Genomic DNA, 20,824 nt, shown 5'->3' on the forward strand with positions numbered 1-20,824 from the left:
TATTCACTCTCATGTCCACTCTTTCTCACTCACTTGCTCTCTCTCTCTTTCTAAACACATTCTACTCTCACTCTCTCCTACCTCCCCCGCTCTCTCTCTGCTATCACCTTTTCCAGACTCAATCATACTACAACCACTCCACTCTCTCATACACAATACCTCACAATACCACACCTGCACTCTTTTCCACAATCTCCAACACGTCTTCAGCACTCCGGTCAAACTACTGTCTTCTGCCTGGTCTGTCGGTCAACCACCGCCCCCCTGACCTGACATTGACAACCTTCATTCGTACTTGGGAGTGCATCCTTCATTCTTGACCACTTTCTCACACATACAATTGGTCCCTGGTAGCACCTGACCTCTTAGTTGGGTTACAGTTCTCAATTCTTTAAAAATAAAACCTTGGCCCCACCCTTTTTTGCTCACAGGTGTTTATGTGGCTGTGTTCTGTTTGTTTTGGCCATTTGTGTCACTATCCCGCCTCCACTGTCACTTCTCTTCCATTGAAAGTGGGAATTGTTGCCAGTAGTTTGGACGTGACCGAAAGAGGGAGACTCGCCTTCGGCATCAGAGTATTCATTGGCGGTGTTCCACACTGCAGAGGAACAGAATTATGGAGCCAGTGATCCAGCAAGAAACAAGAAAGAACTCTAATCAGATAACAGGCTGGAATGCATAATGCAACAGATAGTGGTACCAAGGTTACAGGTTCTCCAGGCACATTCGGGCGGTTCAGAGACCGGGGCTATCCCAACTCCCTCACCACATCTCTGTGGTAGTACTGGCTCTGGCATATGCCTGATAGGCCACCTACCCCAGGTTGGGAGGGGTCCCTGTCCCCAACTGATGGGATAAAGTCACTGACCCATTGATATGATGTAAATTCCTTTGTCCTGAGTTTGGCTGCTGGATTTTACTAGCAGGCAATCTCTGTCTCTTTATCGCATCTCTGTATTGTCAATTGTGTCATGATTGTCAAGAGTGTGCGCATTTTGTTTTCCGGAGGCAGCACTGTTATGTTCCTGCTATACATGTACAGATCACTGTCTTGTGAATATTGTTTCCATGTTTGTGCTTTGAGGTCCAGACACAGAAGTCCACTTTTGCTACTCATATCCATGACTATTCAGAGTGAGGAATTGTAATAATAGCTTGCTTAAAAGGCTGGTGTTTCTGCTGACATTGTGGAAAACCCTGCAACCTTTCTGTATACACTCCTAAAGGGATCCAAGTGTGTTGGTCTTGGTTGTATTTCCTGCCCTTTTCCTGTCTTTGTTGCTCACCTATACTTAAAGCATCTTCCCTTTGAGTGCAGAGATCCATTATTTATTGTCTCTATTATTCTACCCTCTTTTCAGCTTTGGGGTACCAGTTACAACTGCCTTCTCTCTACTAGAGCTCTCTTCTCCACTTGACTGGTCTGACCACCTGGCCGTGCCTTTCAACATCCTGCACAACACTCAAGTCAAGCACTCCCAGCAGAAACCCATCAGACAAACCTTTAGGTCCTTCAAGAACTTCCCAGTGGATGCCCTCATGGAAGACCTCGTCAAACTCCACCTCCCACTGACCGCACACCCCCAACCGAACTGCGACTCTCTACTGGAAGCACTGAACGCCACCCTCTCAGCCTCCATCGACTGGCACGTGCCTCTGAAACAACACACCTGCAAACCAAAACTGTCAGCATCCTGGTAAACACAAGAACTCAACAACAGCAAAAGCGTCATCAAGAAACAAGAGAAACCCTGATACCGCTTCAGGACCGCATCCGACCCTGCGTTCCTGAGGGAACTCCAAGCAACATGCCAACAACTAATCAATGCAACCAAGGCCTCCTACTATCAGAACACCATAGCAGAAGCTGACAACAAATGCAGAGACTACTTCAAATTGGTCAAGCACTGTGTCAGCCCGCTACCCGATCCTGCCATACCACACCCGATCAAAAAATCCACCGTAATCAACACCTTCTTCATTGCCAAATCAGCATATTCAACCGCACATTGATACCAGCACTAAATCCACAGACCCATATCACGCCCCTCCTCATAAAATGTTCACACCCGGGACAACATTCATAACATTCTCTATAGAGGACCTGGTAGAAATCCTGGTCGCCCTCAAAGCCACATCGTATACAAACGACATCCTTCGCGCATCCATCCTCAAGACCCTCCCTACAGAAGCTCTCCTTCCCTACCTGGTGATCATCTACATCTCCCTAACTCAAATTACCTTCCCATCGACCCTAAAGACAGGACACATCCACCCTCTACTAAAGAAACCCACTCTGGATCCCAACAACCTAGGTAACTATCGCCCCATCACCCATATTCCCTTCCCAGATAAGACCACTGAGAAAGCGGTAACGTGCAACTGCAGCAACACATCGACACCAACTATCTCCTCCAAACCTATCAATCCGGGTTCAAACCCAGATGCAGCACAGAGACAGCAACCATACAGGTAGTTGACAATGCCCTCAACATCCTTGACGATGACCACCTCTGCCTCCTGGTTCTACTCGACCTCTTGGCTGCCTTCGACACAGTAGACTAGACCACCAGGCCCTCACGGACACTATACATCGGCTCATGGGGATCAGTGATCTTGAGCTACGCTGGTTCACGTCCTACCTCGCCAACCGCTGGCAGTTTGTTCAGATGGACTCCTCTAGATCGCCAATGCTACCTGTCACCTGTGGAGTCCCGCAGGGTTCCATCCTCTCCCCCGTGATCTTCAGTCTATACATGGAGCTGCTAGGAGCCCTCCTAACCACCCACAACATCCACATCCACTAATAAGCCGACGACACACAGTTATACCTCAAGATCTACTGCATCAAGGACATCCACAGGCTCAAAACCTGCCACTTGCTGATCCAGTCTTGGATGTCCAGTGCATACTTGAAGCCCAACCCCTCTGAAACTGAATTCCTGCTCCTCGCTAACAACACCGAACACTAAGACATACAGACCTGGCTATCAACCATGAGCACTCAGGGCTTCACACCCGAATTCTCCTCTTGTGCCAATTCCCTTGGGTTCCACATCTACAAACACCTCTCCTTCAAGAAACACAGTTAAGAAAACTCAGGCAGCTTGGTATCAGCTCTCCCTCCTGTAGCAAGTGAAGTCCTTTCTCCCTCCGGACAGCTTTAGATCCACCATTCAAGCACTGGTCCTATCCCAACTGGATGGGGGCAATGCCCTCCACGAAGGCCCTCCCATTGTCCTCTCGTGTGCCCCTGAAAAGTGTCCTGCATGCGACAGCATGCCTCATCAAGGGTCTGCGCAGATACGACCACATCACCCCTGCCCTAATCGACCTTCACTGGCTCCCACTGCATGCACAAATCACCTTCAAGTATTTCTGCGTGATCTATAAGGCAGTAGCGGTATGTTGTGTCTTCAGATCACGCAAGTGCAGGGACGAGGGAAGGGGAGAGGTGCCAGGGTGGAGGCGAAGGTGGAAGTGCAGTTAACTCACAAGTGCAGCCAGCGGGAGGCTCATAGGTACTGAGAGAAGGGATTATAGGATTGCAGATACAGACCCTTAACTGCTGGGGAGCCCAGACGCAGTGTGAGGGCAACTGGACATGAAGGAGCCTGGGCCCGAATACAGAGGGTGACCAGATGACCAGTGCGTGGAGCGGTCAGGTGCATCAGCAGGGGAGAGGAAGAGAGAAAAGAGAGGCTGGCAGGCTGTTCCAGAGGGAGGCCCCAGCCGAGGAGATAGATCTGCCCTCAACTCTCTGCTTGGAGAACATAACCAAAATGTTAACATGCAACCATAACTTACTTAATGATACACACATTTAAGCAAGTACATTGTCAAGGCTTTTCTAAGCTCAAGTAAAGACGGGATCAAATAAATTGAAGACAGCAGGGTGTTCCAGGCCTGACAGGATTCGGCAGAAAATACATGGGCAGTAAAACACAAATGTTTGAACGCAAGGATTTCCATAAAAAGTGCTGCACTCCTAATGAGCCCAGATCCGCAGGAGCAATGTTTCGTCCTAGGTAGTCCATCTGGCCTAAAACCACTGCTTTGAAGGTTAATGCAGCAGAACTTTAAAAGTGATTGAACGTGGATAGGGAGGCGGGAGGTGGTGGAGGATAACCAAATTAAAAGAGCCAAGGAAATAGAAGGACGACCCCTAAAGAGTGCTTTGCTGCCATCCAGATGAGAAATAACTAAAGCTTGGACCGCTGAACTAAAGTCTGAGGGAGGAATGCAAGATGTAACCTTTCTTAAAAGGGACATGTGAAAGACTCAAGCGTGAAACCCAGCGGATGACAGAGGACACCATGGAGGGAGAAACACCAAGTGGAGAAAGTGGCAGAAACCCCTCTTGAAAGAAAGTTGAAGGGAAGAAGAAAGAGGATACCCAAAGAAATGTAGTCTTAGAGGGATTGAGTTGGAGTGAAAAAGAGAACATTCAATCCTTAACTGCACCAAGGCAGTCCCACTGGCGGAGGACATCGACTGACAACAGCACCCTGACATAGTTCTGGGTGTCATCAGTATAGTGGTGACCTGACATCTCCCAGCGGTTCATGGAGATTTTAAATAAAATGTTACAAAGTATTGGGCCCCGGGAGCACCACACAGCATAGGAAGGGGGCACAACCTTATGGGACCTACCTGAATGCTGAAAGGAGGAGAACCAAGCCAGAATGTGCCTTGCAATCCCAAGTGCGAGGATATGATGCCAATGAGAACTAGAAGAATAGATAGGCCACAAAAGCATCTAGCATGCGCTGCGCGCCACACACCACCTGAAGGGTAACTCTCTTGTTTCTACGAAAGACGGATTGGTAGGAACGCAATGAAGAGTGATTGGAGAAGTGCTAATGTAGTTAAAATTATACACATTTTTCAAGAAATTTGCCCAGAAAGGGCAAGCTTGTGCTAGGTGGTTGTTGCCATTCTTGAGCAGATACAGGACATTTGTTTTTATTTAGGAGAACCTGACCCCATTTTAAGGGATCATGAAAAAAATAACTCCCTGGGAGATGGAGGCATTAGCCACAGGATGACAAAGGGACATAATTACAGAAGAAGCTTGGCAGCAGACTTAAGAAATGTGACTCAACTTATCTCCCACATTCTTCATTTATCCTTTTTACTTCTGTTTCATAAACCTTTTAAAATGTGCCCATGACTGTAATGAAGTCTTTTTAAAGATCCAGGCTTTGAAATCCTACAGACATTTAGATCTTTTGCAATACGCGTAGATTTAAAATGTACAGTCGAATAGTTTGCCCACTTGTATATCAGGTCTGTTTTAATTGAAAAAAACACAGTGCAAGGGCAAATATAGGTTTTTTTGATGGAACTATGCTTCTCATAGTTATATCTGTATACATATATATGCTTCTTTATGTGTGTGTATATTGTTTTTTTTCCTTTTGTGCTAGTATTGCACGACAATGGAAACTGTACCATTCCAAGATGGCTGCATGCCTTAGCATTGCAAGAAGAGTCAGTGACATTTTAATCTATCCTTTCGTGCAGTTTAAGTTTTATAAAGAAGTACACTGATCTGGGGGACATAATGAAAATGTCACCCATGCATCAGGGAGAGGTTAGTGAAACGTTAATGTTCAACATCATACTGTTTAATGTCACTGACCTACCAGCAATAGCGTGTGTAACATACAACCCATGGGATGTTAAAAACGTCATGGATGACGGCAGCTTTTGCTGAGGCAGACTGTAACAAACTATTGTCCTCCCGTATCATCCCTCTCTCATCCCCTCCCCTCTCCGGGCCCTCTCCCACTGCTCAGATTTTCATTCCAGGGAGACCACGAATAGCGGGACTAGCCAATCGCATTGGACCAAGAAAAAGAACACTCCAGTCGAACTCCATCCAAGCATACGGTACGTATACCTTACACCATGTCTGTGGACACAGGCCACAGGCACGGCCATCCATCCATGCACCCTAGAACGCAGATATGGCTCTGCCATTCAGATCTAGCGGCATACATAGCTGTCTACACTGAAACCTCTGATGTACCTCAACACCTCTGCCATTAGTATACAGCGACAACCAACGAAAAAATAAATTCAGTCTAGCTGGGAACACAGCACTAGCACTCTATCCTAAACCACCAACAGCACCCACCCACGTGCCTGACTTGCAGGCTGCTTCCTGGAGCCTAGACTGCCACCTAAGTCCTAACCTGCCAAAAATGCACACAAGCATTCTCTAATTTAATCTCTTAGATCCTCCTACACATTGACTGCGGTCACCGAAGGCGGTCCAACCATTAAGCGCATTGAGGCCACACAAATGGGGAAAGGGCGCTATATAAATAACAAATACACTACAATACAACACATGGGAAGTAAAGTCTTTTTCTTCTGATTTTTTTTTAGCACATCTCACCCAATTTGCACTTTGCAAAACAAAAATATAAAAATACATTAGGTAACAGGCATACCTGTAAATTATTACAACACCATTAACTACTACAAAAGCACATTGCAATAAGTAGCCCGGGAAGGGGACAAGAAATAACAGAACACAGGAGCAATCTTATAACTGAAAGGATTCCACAATTACAACTCTCTGGAGCAGTCTTTGTCACGCTGCAGGTTACAAAAAGTGCCCCAGTTCGGAGTTCCAGCAGAGGCTGCAATAGTCCTCTAGGCTGACAGCCAGCAATTGATTTAATTCCGGCCATCTGGTCCTCCATGATCACTCAGCTGTTTGAAAGGGTTACCCTCCGCCAATCCCTCCCTCTGCATAAAAGGAACGTTGCCCTCACACGATTACTACTGATTTGCGACTCTCCTAGTTCTCAAAATACGGCTTTTGCGAGTCCCAGACTGTGGTGCAGTCTTCTGCCCGCACTCGCAGGAGGCACCACCCAATTTCCTGGAGTTGCAAATGCCTCCATTGAGCTCGCCCTCAGCAGCCGCTCTCTTACCTGCTATTCCGTGGAAGGCAGGAAAATAACCTTCCAGCGGGAGTCCTTTCCCTCGAGCGCCCTGCATGCTCACTGGTTGGGCTTGCGCGCCTCCTTCGTTAAACCGCTGTTCGAAGTCGGTCCCCGACTATCCTTCACTAAGGAGGAGTGTTTCCCACAAGCTTCGCGTTTCCAATTCTTTATTTTCCCCATGCTTGCCGACATGTGTTTCCGACAATTGCTTTATTTTAGGTAATTGCATGGTTTCCCATCATGTCCTCTTGTATACTACAATAACATGTTACAAGCTACCCATTAACCCAGCTCAATTGGCAACTACAACAGTCACGCATTGGAGTTCCCTGAAGAATTAACTGTGGAAGTAGGGATCAGCAGGCAGGACGCAGCCTAGAACCCTCACCCTGGAAGGCATGCAAACCACCCACCCACACGAATGCTTCCAGTCGCCGAAAGAATAGAGTGCTCAATGCGATCCATTATTAAGGTCATATTTGCCTTATTAAAAATGCAAAACACGTGTCCCACACTGCTCTGTCAACTCTAATGGTTCCCCAGAAGTACCGACCAACGAAATTGTGTGAACGATCTTTGTCAGCCCAGTGAGTCCTGCTCTCAAACTCGCTTCCAGCATCTCTTCTCCCTCTCTGTCTTTGAGACCGTGTGTCTCCCCATATTCTTTATACCATCCGGCGAATTATCTTTCTCGTTTCCACCCTCATTTAATTAGAGTGGTTGCCTGTTACAATCTTTTAACGTGCAAAGGTGCCACTTTGGGGCATACGATGTGCTGTACAATTACATTTTAAACTAAACCTTAGTGTAAGTAATGCAATAAAGTAATCAGTGTAGCACGTACTGATAAAGAATGATTAGATCTAGCATCTGGATACAACCTCCATTAATATACATTATTTAAGCTAGTGCTCCTCATTGACAACACAGGCGAGCAATAGTCAGAAAATAAATCAGATAAATAAAGCAACACTGACATCTACCGGTACATAGCGAAAAGGCAAGCACTTGGTTGAATACTATATCAAATACAGAGACTTTAAAGAAAATACAACCGTATAATCATTCCGGTGCCAGTAAATGTGTGCATCTCATGGTCCATCTTTAACCCTGTAGGCACCACAGAGTTAAGGGGCAAACTGTATCGTGTCTCTATTCTCTGGCGCAAACGTTCTTTGTTTCTTAAACTCAGGTGGAATGTGAGTAACCCTATCAATTCCACAAAGTAGAATATTGTGGGTTTTTGTTTTTAATTGTCCTCGGATGTCCTAAAATTCTTAGGTTCAAAGGTGTAACATCCGATTTATTTGAAGGACGCATGACGTTCTCGGCAATAGACACTGACGCTAGCGATCAGAAGTGCCAGTTTCATGTTAGGAACGATCCATGGAAATGCAGCCCAGTTAAAAAGCTTGACACTGAATGAATGCCGGAGGAAAGAGGATTGTCAAGATAGTCTTTGATGGTAGAGGATGAAACAACCGGCTAGGCCAAACATGTGAGAAAACTACTATTGAATAAAAATAAGCCTGGAAGTGTTTTAGTGCCAGGAAGGGGTGGAAGGGGTAGCAGATGACAATAATGACAGTACCATCATGATGAGGTCTGACAACAAATAGGGTGGAAAACTTTGGCCACAAGCTTTATTGTATACTGAGCTATGTGTAAAGAAAATCAACCAACCAACAAAAATATAATAAAAAACAACACACATTTTGAGGAGCAAGGGATCAGGTGAGCGGAGGACCCTACTCCCACCGAGACTGATCCCTGCCGTCGCCCGGAGGGGGTGCACGGTCCCTCATGTCCCACCAAAATTGGAACACTATGTACAGCCGCTCTCTGCCAGTGTCCAAAAGATGTCCCTTGTAAAAATGTCCATACCTTCTATGGAGAGGTCGACCCCGTCTCTGATAAATAGGGCTTTGTTACACAATGTGATCCCGTGTTTTATGAACTTGAGTCCTGAGAATGTGCAGAAGTTGCACAATGCTTTGTTTAATTTACACCTTGACATTTGTATTTCTTTGTTGAACTCAGCACCATGCCAGTGTTGCCGCGGGATGATTTCAGACAGCATGAGCTCCATTTGTTTCCAACAATGTGCAATGATCCTGAGTGAGGAACACATTTCTGTCAGTAGTGGTTTTCTTCCTAACTGGACCAAGTCATTGCCCCCAAGGTTGATTATCAGGAAATCAGGGGGTGGAGCGCTAACTCCCAGTAGACTGGCGAGATTGTCTTGCAGTTCACCCCAGCGCATGCCGGGCTTACCTCACCAGTAAGTGACTGTGTTCTGAAAGTGCAGGCCTTACTGAGTTTCCTCGAGCCATCTGCTGGCCTTTGTGATGGAGTGGACCACAATCCATGCAGTCTTTAATGGAGGTCCCCCTGTGTGGAGAGGGCGAAAAAGGGTTAGATTAGGTCTTTCCTAATATATTTTTTGTATACACCAGATTACCACCCCCCCCCAATCCCTTTTATTGCTTTCTCCTGTAAGTCTCCCATCCAGGCGGATGTTGCTGCACCGATCCTGAAGGAGTGGGACCCACATTCTGCTGTATGGCTTTTTTAAGCACAGAGCTTAATTGGAATCTGCTAAGGGCGGAGACATTTTTGTGTGTCAGGAGTTTGCCAACCATCCCTGAGCCTTTACAGAGGAAGGCTCTGGTGTTACAAATGGGGCAATAGTCTGCCTCCTCTATTCAATAAAGGTTGATAATTCTCCCTTTACCCATCTGGTCAGTCTTAGATCTGCTAAGTTTTATTGCCATTGTTTCCTTTCCCAGGTTGATGTCCGATACAGCCAAGCCCTCCTCTGAACGTGTATTTTTGGATGCAATTTCGCTAATTCTAAAGGCCCCAAAGTAGTTCAGTGTAAAGGCTGCCCTAAATAGGGCTGTTTCATAGTTGTTGTTACACACCTTCTGTGAGCTGTCTATTAGGAATTTTAATTTAGCAAAATTAAGAGGGCGCCTAGTGTCTCTTTTTACCCCTTCTAGCTTGGACCAACCTTTTAAAGCATATCTTGTCAATGCGCTAAGCGTGGGGTCAGTCCCCCCCGCCGGTTTGCTGTAATATGCCACTGCTGCCAAATGGGAGGATGCCCATGCCTTCTTTTTATTCTGTCTGAAGTCCCATTCCATTTTAGGTATCTCGCCAAATTCTTTGAGGCATTTACTGTACTGCTTTGCTGTTTTCTGGGCCAGGGCATTCTTAGACAGGTCCCCCAGGTTCTCCCTGGGTTCACCTGTTGGTATTTGATGCCGTGATTTCTTCCCCGCAATGCCCTTGACTTGGTTGCGGTTGTGAGCAGGGTCTTTCCCCGGGGGTCCTTTCCTTTTCGGGGTGCTGCGCCCAGAATTGTTTTATCCCAAGATTGCTCACACTTCTTCTGGCACAGCTGTCATCTTTTCCGCTGCTTGAGGATTTAGTGCCCTGAAAGTATGAAACCGAAAAAGGGACAGTGCGTCAGCGGGCTTATTTTCCTTACCGGCAATATGCCATGCGTTATTAACAATGTTGCATTTTAGGCCAAGTCTTGTTATTTCTCTCAGTGCCTTTAGCACCAATGTGCAAGATGTAGAACCTTTGTTTAGCACATGCACCACTGCCAAGTTGTCAGACCATGTGACCAGCTCTGTGTTGTTCAGCACGTCCACCAAATATAAAGTGCCATCCATATGGGAAATATTTTCAGCAATGTAATGTTTTTGGTCCAACCTAGGTCTCGATAGTTGGGGGGGCCAGTGGCCTGTGCACCATTTATTGCCAAGACATATACCAAAACCTTTGCCCCTGCAGCATCAGTGAACAAGGCCCTCTTGGCAGTGTCATTTACAGGCTTGCACCATATAACTTTCCCATTGAAGTTGTTAAGGAATGTTTCCCATACTGCTAAGTCTTTTTGTATTTCTTTGCCCAGCCATATGTGGTGATGCTGTTTGGTCACCCCGCTCATTCTCATTCTCATTTCTAGGCTCCTGTGAAACACACGGCCTTGTGGCATGATCCTGGTTGCAAAATTGAACTTCCCCGCTAATGACTGAATTTCCTTAAGGGTTGCTTTGTTTTTGCCTGCAATTTCCTTGATTGCCCCTATTAAGTCATCTTCTTTTTCTTTGGATATACGGCCTTGCCCCTTTATGGAGTCAATTTCAATCCCTAAAAATGACAGGATCTGTGTTGGGCCTACCGTTTTCTCTTCCGCGAGTGGGACCCCTAAAAAGTCCATGATTTCACTAAATGTATTAATAGCGGAGCTGCACATGGTGTACCCTTCTGTTCCTGTAATGAAAAAATTATCCAACTACTCTAACCCCTGGCATTGCCTTTTGCAGGGTCTGTTGCAAAAGGAACTTAATTGCTCGAAGTATGCACATGCAATGGCGCAGCCCATGCGAGGCATTTGTCAAAAAATGATTTTGTCAATGTGAAAACAGAGCCACTGGTATGCACTCTCATGGACCGGTAACAGCCTGAAACCTGACTGAATGTTTGCCTTTTTTTTATTTTTTTATTTGTTTGTGTTTCAATTACAATAATGTAGAACCTTTACAAAATATTAAAAGCTAGGCATATACATATTTCGTTACAATTACATTTCCATAATCTTACTTTTACATGTCTCCTAATTTCCATGTAAAATACTACAACTGGTTAACATAAAGTCGTTAAGTATATTAAAAGACAGAGTAGAAAACAATGAAAAAAGGATAAAATTCAATTACTTTCCTAAACGGGCATTCCCTTTCGACAATATCAATGCCCCTAATATATATAGCACCTATTTAAGGTTGAACAGAAGTTCATTCAAAAAGGAAGAAACAAGAATCAAGCAGACCATTATGGTCTAATTAAAATTCTTAACTTCTTAAGTTTACAAAACTTCTTAAAACAAAATTATTAACAATTAAACAATTCATATACATCCATTGTCAGACAGCACCAGTTCCTTTTCTATGTACTTGCAAAAACTTACTAATTTGTATATTAGAGGTTTATGGGAGCCTTTCATCATTCTTGCCCATAAGAATTGAAGACAATCTTCGTATTCAATATTAACAAATTTCATTAATCGATTTGTCCTCATGATCTTAAAATGGGGGCAATAAAGTATTGGATGTTTCATTGTTTCGTAAGGTTCATTACATGATGCAAATCGACACCCCATTCGATTTATTGTTCCTTTCCCTTTCCAACACTTAGTTCTTTCCCTTGAATGATAAAGATTAAATCTATACCATATGTATGCTTTTCTAGTATGTTCACAGGGAAATAGCGTAATATGATCATATTGTGGAATACGCTGTTTCACATGAGCACCATATTCTTTGTTAAGTTGCAATTTGTAAGTTGCGATTCGATCAATCGTTGAGCACCAATCCATATAAAAAAGCTTTTTTTTAGCATAGCTGAGGCGATGATACACATCATCTAGAGTGATATTTAAATCATTCAATATTTGTTGCATTTTCAAGTGGTAATTTGCAAATGAAGAAGTAGTTGTTGTACCTAACATACTTTTCGTATCAACATATAGCAAATTCTTAGGTGGAAAATTGATTCTTACGTAGTTAGACAATTGCCTCCATTTCCAATGAGTAGATAACGCCTCCAGCCCCAGTTCATGACGTATAACAGCAGTAGGTGTGGACATGGGTAGCTACATTGCAAATTTTAGCAACGAACCCTGTAAACATTCAAGAGTTAAACTCATATCACATATGCATATATCAAGTGTGTATAATATTACACTTTCAATTTTCAGGGTCATGAAGTCAATTAAAGGTGTTAACGAAAATTTACAATATTGGACATGAATCCCCTTCAATTGAGACAGGAGTGGTCAGGTCTTACATTTAATTACTTCAGTCCATGTTTTAATCGAATTTTGGGCTGAAAAGTTATATCCAAGATAAATTGAGTTTGTAATGCAAGATATTTGTGTGTTCATAATCTGCCATTGATAACCTCCCTGTTTGTGTTTTGCTCCAAATTTCATGATGGCAGTTTTGGCCGGATTTGGAGTCAAATTATGTGCTTTTGCGAATTCCTCAAAGAGTAATAATTTGGTTTGTAGCCCCGCTGGTGTAGGGTCAAAAATAATAATATCATCTGCAAAAGCCATCCATTTCAGGCGGATCGTCCCGACTCTAACAGAAAACAAATTCATATGGTCCCAATTTTTATCTAGATCAGACAGGTATAGATTAAAAAGGGTGATGGCAAGGTTACAACCCTGTTTAAGGCCAATCGCTGTTCTAATCAGAATAGTGGTACCTCCTTCCTCTGATATTCCTATTTTATATGATGTTTTAGTATGTAATTTAATAAACCAGTAAAGTAAAACAGTTGGAATTCCCAAATTCATCATTTTCCTCCATAGGAGGTTACGAACAACATTATCAAAGGCTGAGCTCATATCAATCAGAGCAATATGCACTGGATTTGCGTTCTTTTCTTTTGTGCCTGCAATAACATGTGCCATAATAACTGCATTTAAAGAGGTACTCATGTTCTTCCTGAATCCTGTTTGGTATTTGGAATATAAACCCTTCAATTCGATAAACTTCTCAAGATCGTGTAGGAGCAGAATCGCAAACAGTTTTGCATCTGTGTCGATTAAAGAAATAGGCCGGTAATTCTGGGGCAAAGACGGGTCACCCTTTTTGAATATTATACAGTTGGGCATAGCCATCGCAACACACTTGTTATCAGCTTTTATGGTACACCAAATTGATTGGGTGTCATGCAACATGATGGTTCTCACTAATGCACAATTCTCTCTATTATGCCTCATAATGCAGGCGTGCCTAAGATTCTTCTTATACACGTACAATATTTGATTTCGCAAAGCTCCAAAACACTCTGTTCCCAAGTTGCTTTTCTTAAGTTGCCTCAATGCCTTATTTTTGACTCTTTTCAACAACTTGCATGTGGGATCATAAGGATGTAAATGTTTCACGCTACTTTGTTTATTACAAAACAACATCAATGCAGAGTTGACCATTTCCGAATACTGAGTTGTTGCTATTATTTGTACGTTTCTATTTTTCTGTCCAATCATCCGCATTCGTTGCAATATGAACCTTATAAATTGGTTACACAGTCCTTGACTCCACCTAATGGAGTGTTGGGGTGATTTATTTCTACTTGTGCAAGTGCTGGATCAATTTTAAGCAATTGACATTCTAATTTCAAGTGGGTGGAAAATTGCGCATGATCGCTTAGCAGTATCTGACCAATTTCTAATGTCTGCTTTGGCCATGAGTTTATTCCGCACTGATAACCTCACTAAATCAACTGCATCCTGAAAGCTGCTGTAAGAAACCGATGCTGGGGATGCCATCATTGAAGGAAAACCCTGGAGGTTGAGACAAGTGGTGGATCATTCTAAACACCCTCTTCTCTTTCTTGGGCACTAGACCAAGTGGGGGGGCATACCAATTCTGTGACGGGAGGACTATCAAATGGTCCCTCTATCCCGCCCAACCCTAACTCTTTCTCTATTTGTCCCTTAATTACAGGTAGGGAAGAGACAGATTTCAAGTTATTGGGGATGTGCTGGGATCCATGGCCATGAAATGGGATTCTAAATCCTTCTTTAAAGCCTTTCCCTAAAACGTTTTTTACTGCTACCTCAGGGTAGTTTTGTAACATTATCACCAGCTTATCTACCTTCACTGGTGAGGCCCCCATCTTAAAGCTAGGGAGCATTTTTCCCCTCTGTAATTTTGGGTCCTGGCCTAACGGCAGGAGTCTTGGTGCATTTTCCACTGCTGTGTTCTCCACCAAATGTGCTACATTGGTGTCTGAACCTGCATTTTTCTCCCCAAATGCAAGAACCTTTTTCAAAGTTCCAGCAGTAGGGAGTGGTGTTGCCCCATGCCCCGCCTGAGTTGCGCGGGCTTGTGTAGCCCGGGGTCTGTTGCCCAGATCTCTGCACCCCTGGGGCAGGTTTCCGAAAGGGGTGTTTTGTTTTATGTTGGGGTGAACTGCCTCTTTGGTGTCTGCGCGAGCTGCTCTGCCTGTAACCCCCCTTCTATGACCCTGTGACTCATATTCTTTATTGTTCTGTGGATTATATGATGAGTTCTCTTTTAAGACATAAAACATGTATCACTTGGGATCCTCTTCCTCCCACCCCAGGTCATGAAATCTTTGCATCTCTTTTCTGAATTTCCTATCATAATTCAGCCAGGATTCCCCCCAAATGTATTGTGGATTGCCAAGATCCTGTGGTGGTATGCAATCAACGCTGTGCCTTCCTCTGGGAATTTTTCTAAAATTATTGTAGCTAATATTTGAAATGCTGCTTTGCAATTTTGTATACTTTTCTCTATTCTTGGTCTCCTTGCTCTCTTTTTCTCTTCCTCTTTTCTGTCTTTTCTTACAGTATCAAAGCCCAATTCTTCATATTCCAACAGGGAGAACAATTTCTATAAAGCTTTTTCCCCCTATTGTCTTCTCAATTTTGCGCTCACTATGCCATGCAATAGTCTTCTTCACTTTTCTATTCATATTTTTCCCTGCTGTACGCCTGCCAAACTTGGTAGTCTTGAGCCCCGGGGTCTCCTTACTGTTACTGGGTCCGACCCATGCCCTGAGGTGGCTTTGGTCATCCTCGCTCTCAGATTCAGACCCTGTGTCAGAACTTTCCCCTTCGCTGCTGGAGCCGCTAGAGTCTTCCCTGTGCCTTTTCTTCTTTTTCCCAGCGCTGCCTTCTTTGTGTCATTTTAGAAATTGTTCTAACATTGTCCCCAAGTCATTCTGCACAATGCCTGTTTTTTTCTTTTCTTTGTCTGCCTGGGTGGATATCTGCTGAGGCTGGCATGCTGCGGACATCTTGGCGCCCTTTTCTCTTCCCCAGCGCTTCTTTTTCTGCTTGGTCATATTGGCTTGGCCTCTCCGTCTGTTGCTTCATCTGCTTTTGATTCTCTGCTGGCCGCTGCTATTTCTGCCATCTTCCTCTTGACCACATACATGCTTTGGGCTGCTTCAGTCTCTTTTGCCCATTCCAAAAGCAACTTTTCTTTTAAAGTAAGAGTGTCCGCCATCCTTGTTCCTGCACTGAGGGTTGCTTGTTTGCAGTATTGGTGTATTTATACTCTGGAGTGTTACCACTTTTGCTCCTTCAATGAGGGCCTTTCAAAGACACCCCCGAAGGTCTGGGTTTGTTTCTGACTTCTAAGTGGCCTTCCCTGCCACGTCTTCTTTCCTGCCTGTGCCCTGCAATGCTCTCTCTGTGCACTTGCTGTCTTCTTTGTGGGGGCAAAGACCTGCTGACCTGCCCCCTTGTATTTGGCCCCAGGGGTGTCTGTTGCTAGCCCCTGTATTTCTTAGCAAGCTGTCGGATTATCTTCACCAAGCCCGGGCTGTGGATTTAGCTTGAACCTTGCCCTCCATGAAGCCGTTGATCAGAGGGTCAGTGCCAGCTTCTTTGCTATGGCCGTGTGTTTTCGCCGCTGTTTTGGACAAGGTTACTCTTCCTTGGCTGTCCGTGTGTCTCCCCGCTTAATTTTCCCTTTTGTTCCCGCTGGTGTTTTCCTTTCCGCGGCTCCGGTGGGAAGACAAGTAATTGGGGCAGGTTAGCACTTGATTAATGTCTGTGCCTCCTCCCTGCGACCGAAACTTGCGTTTGCTCTGTGCCGTTCTGCTTCCAAAGTCTGAATGGTTAACCAGCGCCTTTCCCCTATTAAGAAGGTGTTTTCCTTCTTTGCATGCAGTGGTTGTTGATATTTCCAAACCGCCACCTCTGCGGGTTTCTCTGACTGCTTATCCTGGCTGCCGCTTGTGTTTCCAGACAGCCTGCCCGGGTGCTGTGGGGTGGCGTGTTGCGGCCGATCGGTTTGGATGGTGTCAGTCTTGTCGCGCTTCCATGTGAGGCATGCCCTTGCTTTCCATGTCAGTTGACATACCATAGGCTGAGTAGTGTGGGCTCCCCCCCCCCCTGGCCTTGCACCTAAAAACCTGTCACCTGAGATAGACAAATGAAATGATATTCTAGGCGTTTTTTGCTTTTTTTTATTTTCTACAGAAAATAATGCCATACAATAAACATGACAGCCACATATCATTATCAATCGCTTTTGGGCACCTCGTGTCCAGTGGTTATGGATGACGAGCCTTTCCTTAGGCTAATTTTCGTTGCCCTGTGGCATCCCTTCCTGGACACGTGCCGCTGCCTACGACTTTTTTCTTCTTCTTCTACCATGTACCGATGAAGAGTACTTGGCGTTCTTGCTCTCATTCCCTCTTCTCTTGCCGGGTGGGTTGGGTGGTAACGCTTCCTTATCCCTTTTCTTAGGTCCGAGGAGCCTACCCGAGTGAGGTGAGCTCCGGACCTGCTTGAGACTCCTTGGGGATTTACGGGGGTATTTATCCCCCGCTGCACCTTTGATGTGTTGGTGGGGGCCGGGCTTCTTTCTTCCTCCCCCTATTGTTTTCCTTCGCACCTTTTGGGGCGTTCCCCTGGCACGTCGAGGGTGGGGGCGCCGCTTTGTCTGCCCCTCCCTCTTTGTTTCCCGCGTTTGTTTCCCCCACCCTGCGCCTAACCCCCCAGGCCCTCCATCGCGTCATACTCTGTATGCCATGGGGCCTGGGGCATAGGCTGAGTAGTGTTGGCTCCCCCCCCCTGGCCTTGCACCTAAAAACCTGTCACCTGAGATAGACAAATGAAATGATATTCTAGGTGTTTTTTGCTTTGTGGAAAAATTGTGGCCGTAGGCCTTTTTTTTTTTTTATTTTCTACAGAAAAGTATGCCATACAACATACAATAAACATGACAGCCACATATCATTATCAATCGCTTTTGGGCACCTCGTGTCCAGTAGTTATGGATGCCGAGCCTTTCCTTAGGCTAATTTTCGTTGCCCTGTGGCATCCCTTCCTGGACACGTGCCGCCACGCCTGAGCGGGTGTTGCTAAACCCGCTCAGGTCCCCCCAAAAAGCGAACTGTTTGCATCCCTGTGCTGCTAATGCTTGAAAGATGTTGTCCGTAAATCTGCCCAACCCTTTATTGGATAAATGCACCCCGTCCTGATGGAACCACTCAGGGTCATTTTGAGACAGCCCATGTCTTATGAAGTGTAGCCCCGTGCTCCTACAGTATTTCTCTACAGCTTTGTTCAGCTTTTTCCGTGCCGTCTCAATGGCCTGTCGTCTGCGTGCCCCATACCAAATTCTGCGGGTAATTATTTCGGACATGAAAATTTCGGTATTCCACCAACAGTGGGCTATTGCCCTTAATGACTCGCATATGCTGCGCATCAGCTCGCCCCTATTAGTTTTAACCAAGTCATTTCCCCCTAAGTGGATGACCAGGTATTCAGGAGGATCCCTGAACCCGATCAGGTCCGAGAGCCGATCGTGGATGCCCTCCCAGTGCATGCCTGGGAGACCCCACCATGAAGTTATTGTCCGTTCAAAATGTAAGCCTTCTCTGAAATCCTCGATCCATCTGCCTGCTCGTGTCACGAATGAATGGCCGACTATCCATGCTGACTTGTAGGGGGAATCATCTGCATGGATGGATGGGAGATGAATTATATCAAATACTCTCGCACATACTTTATGAAACATTGTGACTTCCACCCCCCAATTTTCTTCACCCCTTTCGCCCCTAGCCCCCCTGCCCATGCAGAGGTGGCTGCCCCTATCCGGAAGGAATGGGTCCCAAACTCAGCTGCGTCCCACCCTGCTTTTGCTATGGTTTTCTTTAGTACGGCTTGAAATTGATACCTGCTGAGGGCCTTGCCGTCCCTATGTATCAGTAGTTGCCCCCCGACATCAGGTCGAACCTTGAGAAACTGCTCGGTAATGCACCTGGGGCAGTGGTCCCTTTCCTTAATACAATTTAGCTCAATTGTTCGCCCTTTCCCTCCTTGGTCCGTTTTTGATGATCTTAGTAATATTAACATACCCTTTGAACCTATGCTGACGTCACTCCTCGCTAGCCCGTTACCTGCTATTGTATTACTTGCTACGAGCTCCCCGACCCTGAATGCACCGTAATATGCCAATGCGAATGCTGCCCTGAACAACATACTCTCATAGCCGTCGCTACATGTGCTATGCAATAATTGTAACAATTTTATTACTTTCAAAAAATTCAGGGGCCTCCTGTTGTCTGGTTTCTTGTCCTCTAACCTAGCCCACCCCTTCATTGCGTATTTTAACCGCGGGCTCGTTGTTGGGTCTGCTAGCCCAGCAATTTTTGCCGTATAAGCGACTGCGGCCAAATGCGCTGCTGCCAGCTTTTCTTCCTTCCTTGTGTAAATGCATTCCCCAAAAAGTCACACAAATTGGAAACTTTGATCTCCCCCACCTCCTTCGCTCCTGATTACTTCAACACATTATTCACATGCTTTTTATATTGCTCACCAGTTTTGTACGTTATGGCATTTCTGGCCAATCTCTCTATAACTTGTTCTTGTGGATTTTCCTCCTCTTCTGAGTTAACCTAGTGGCTAACTGACCTTTTTGCCAAGCTTCCAGTGGTACCCATGCCTTCTTTGGCGTGGGCGTTTTCATCCTTCTTGCATCCGGCCGCAATTCTCTGAACCTGTGCCACTGAAAGCGAGACAAGGCATCAGCGACCATATTTGCTTCACCGGCGATGTGTCTCGCCCTTATGTTAACATTGTTATTCAGACAAGCCAGAGTTATTGCCCTCATTAGTTCCAATACCAGCGGGCAGGCAGCGTTTCCGTTATTTATCACATGCACTACTGCCATGTTATCTGACCACACATTTAAATCCTTGCTGTTAAGCTTTGTCTCCCATGCACACAATGCTACCCAGATTGGAAAAAGCTCCAGTAGTGTAATATTATTTGTCCATGCTGCCTCATGCCACGCCTCTGGCCACCTTTCTGCGCACCATTCTGTACCCAATATTGCACCAAAGCCGAAACCCCCAGCTGCGTCTGTGAACAACACCCTTTCGCTTTCTTCGTTCACAGGTGTGCGCCAGATCGCTGAACCATTGAATGATTTCAAGAATTCTTCCCACACCTCCAAATCTTTCTTTATTGCTCCACCGACCCTCACCCTGTGGTGTCCCACCTTAGCGCCTTTTGTCTTTTGCTCGACCCTTCTCTGGAATATTCTTCCTTGCGGTATGACCCTCCCTGCAAAGTTCAACTTCCCCGCTAGTGATTGCAACTCTCTTACTGTGGCCTTGTTTCTCCCTTTTAGAACAGTGATTGTACTTAACAAATCCGTCACCTTCTCTTCTGGGATCCTGCACACCCCGGCCTGTGAATCAATTTCGATGCCCAGAAATTGTATTACTTGGGTTGGCCCCGTTGTTTTCTCTTCTGCCAGCGGGAAACCCCACTCTTCTGTTAATGCCTTGAATTTCCGCAAAGTATTCTTGCACAGCTCTGAACCTTTTGGACCTACAAATAGGAAGTCGTCCAGGTAATGGACTACCTGTGCCCCCCTCAATTCCTTCGTAAGAGCCCATTGCAGGAAGGAGCTCACCTTCTCAAAGTACGCACAAGAAATGGCGCAGCCCATAGGGAGACATTTATCTACGTAGTATTTGCCCTCCCAGTGCATGCATAACCATCTCTGTGATTCGCTCCTGACAGGCAGTAGGCGAAATGCTGACTTAATGTCTGCTTTCGCCATCCAAGCTCCTTGCCCCGCTTTCCTCACTAGCTGCACTGCCTCCAGAAAATCTGAGTAGTTTACCGACGACTCCTCTTGCGTGATGCCGTCGTTAACTGAGGCCCCCCGTGGGTATGAAAGATGGTGAATTAGCCGAAACTCACCTACCTCTTTTTTTGGTACCAAGCCCAAGGGGGAACATATGTATTCTTTAAAAGGAGGAGAACTGTAGGGGCCCCCCAT

This window comes from Ambystoma mexicanum, chromosome 6q (assembly GCF_040938575.1).
Source record: "Ambystoma mexicanum isolate Mex_15411 chromosome 6q, UKY_AmexF1_1, whole genome shotgun sequence".
In the NCBI taxonomy this organism is placed as follows: Eukaryota; Metazoa; Chordata; class Amphibia; order Caudata; family Ambystomatidae; genus Ambystoma; species Ambystoma mexicanum.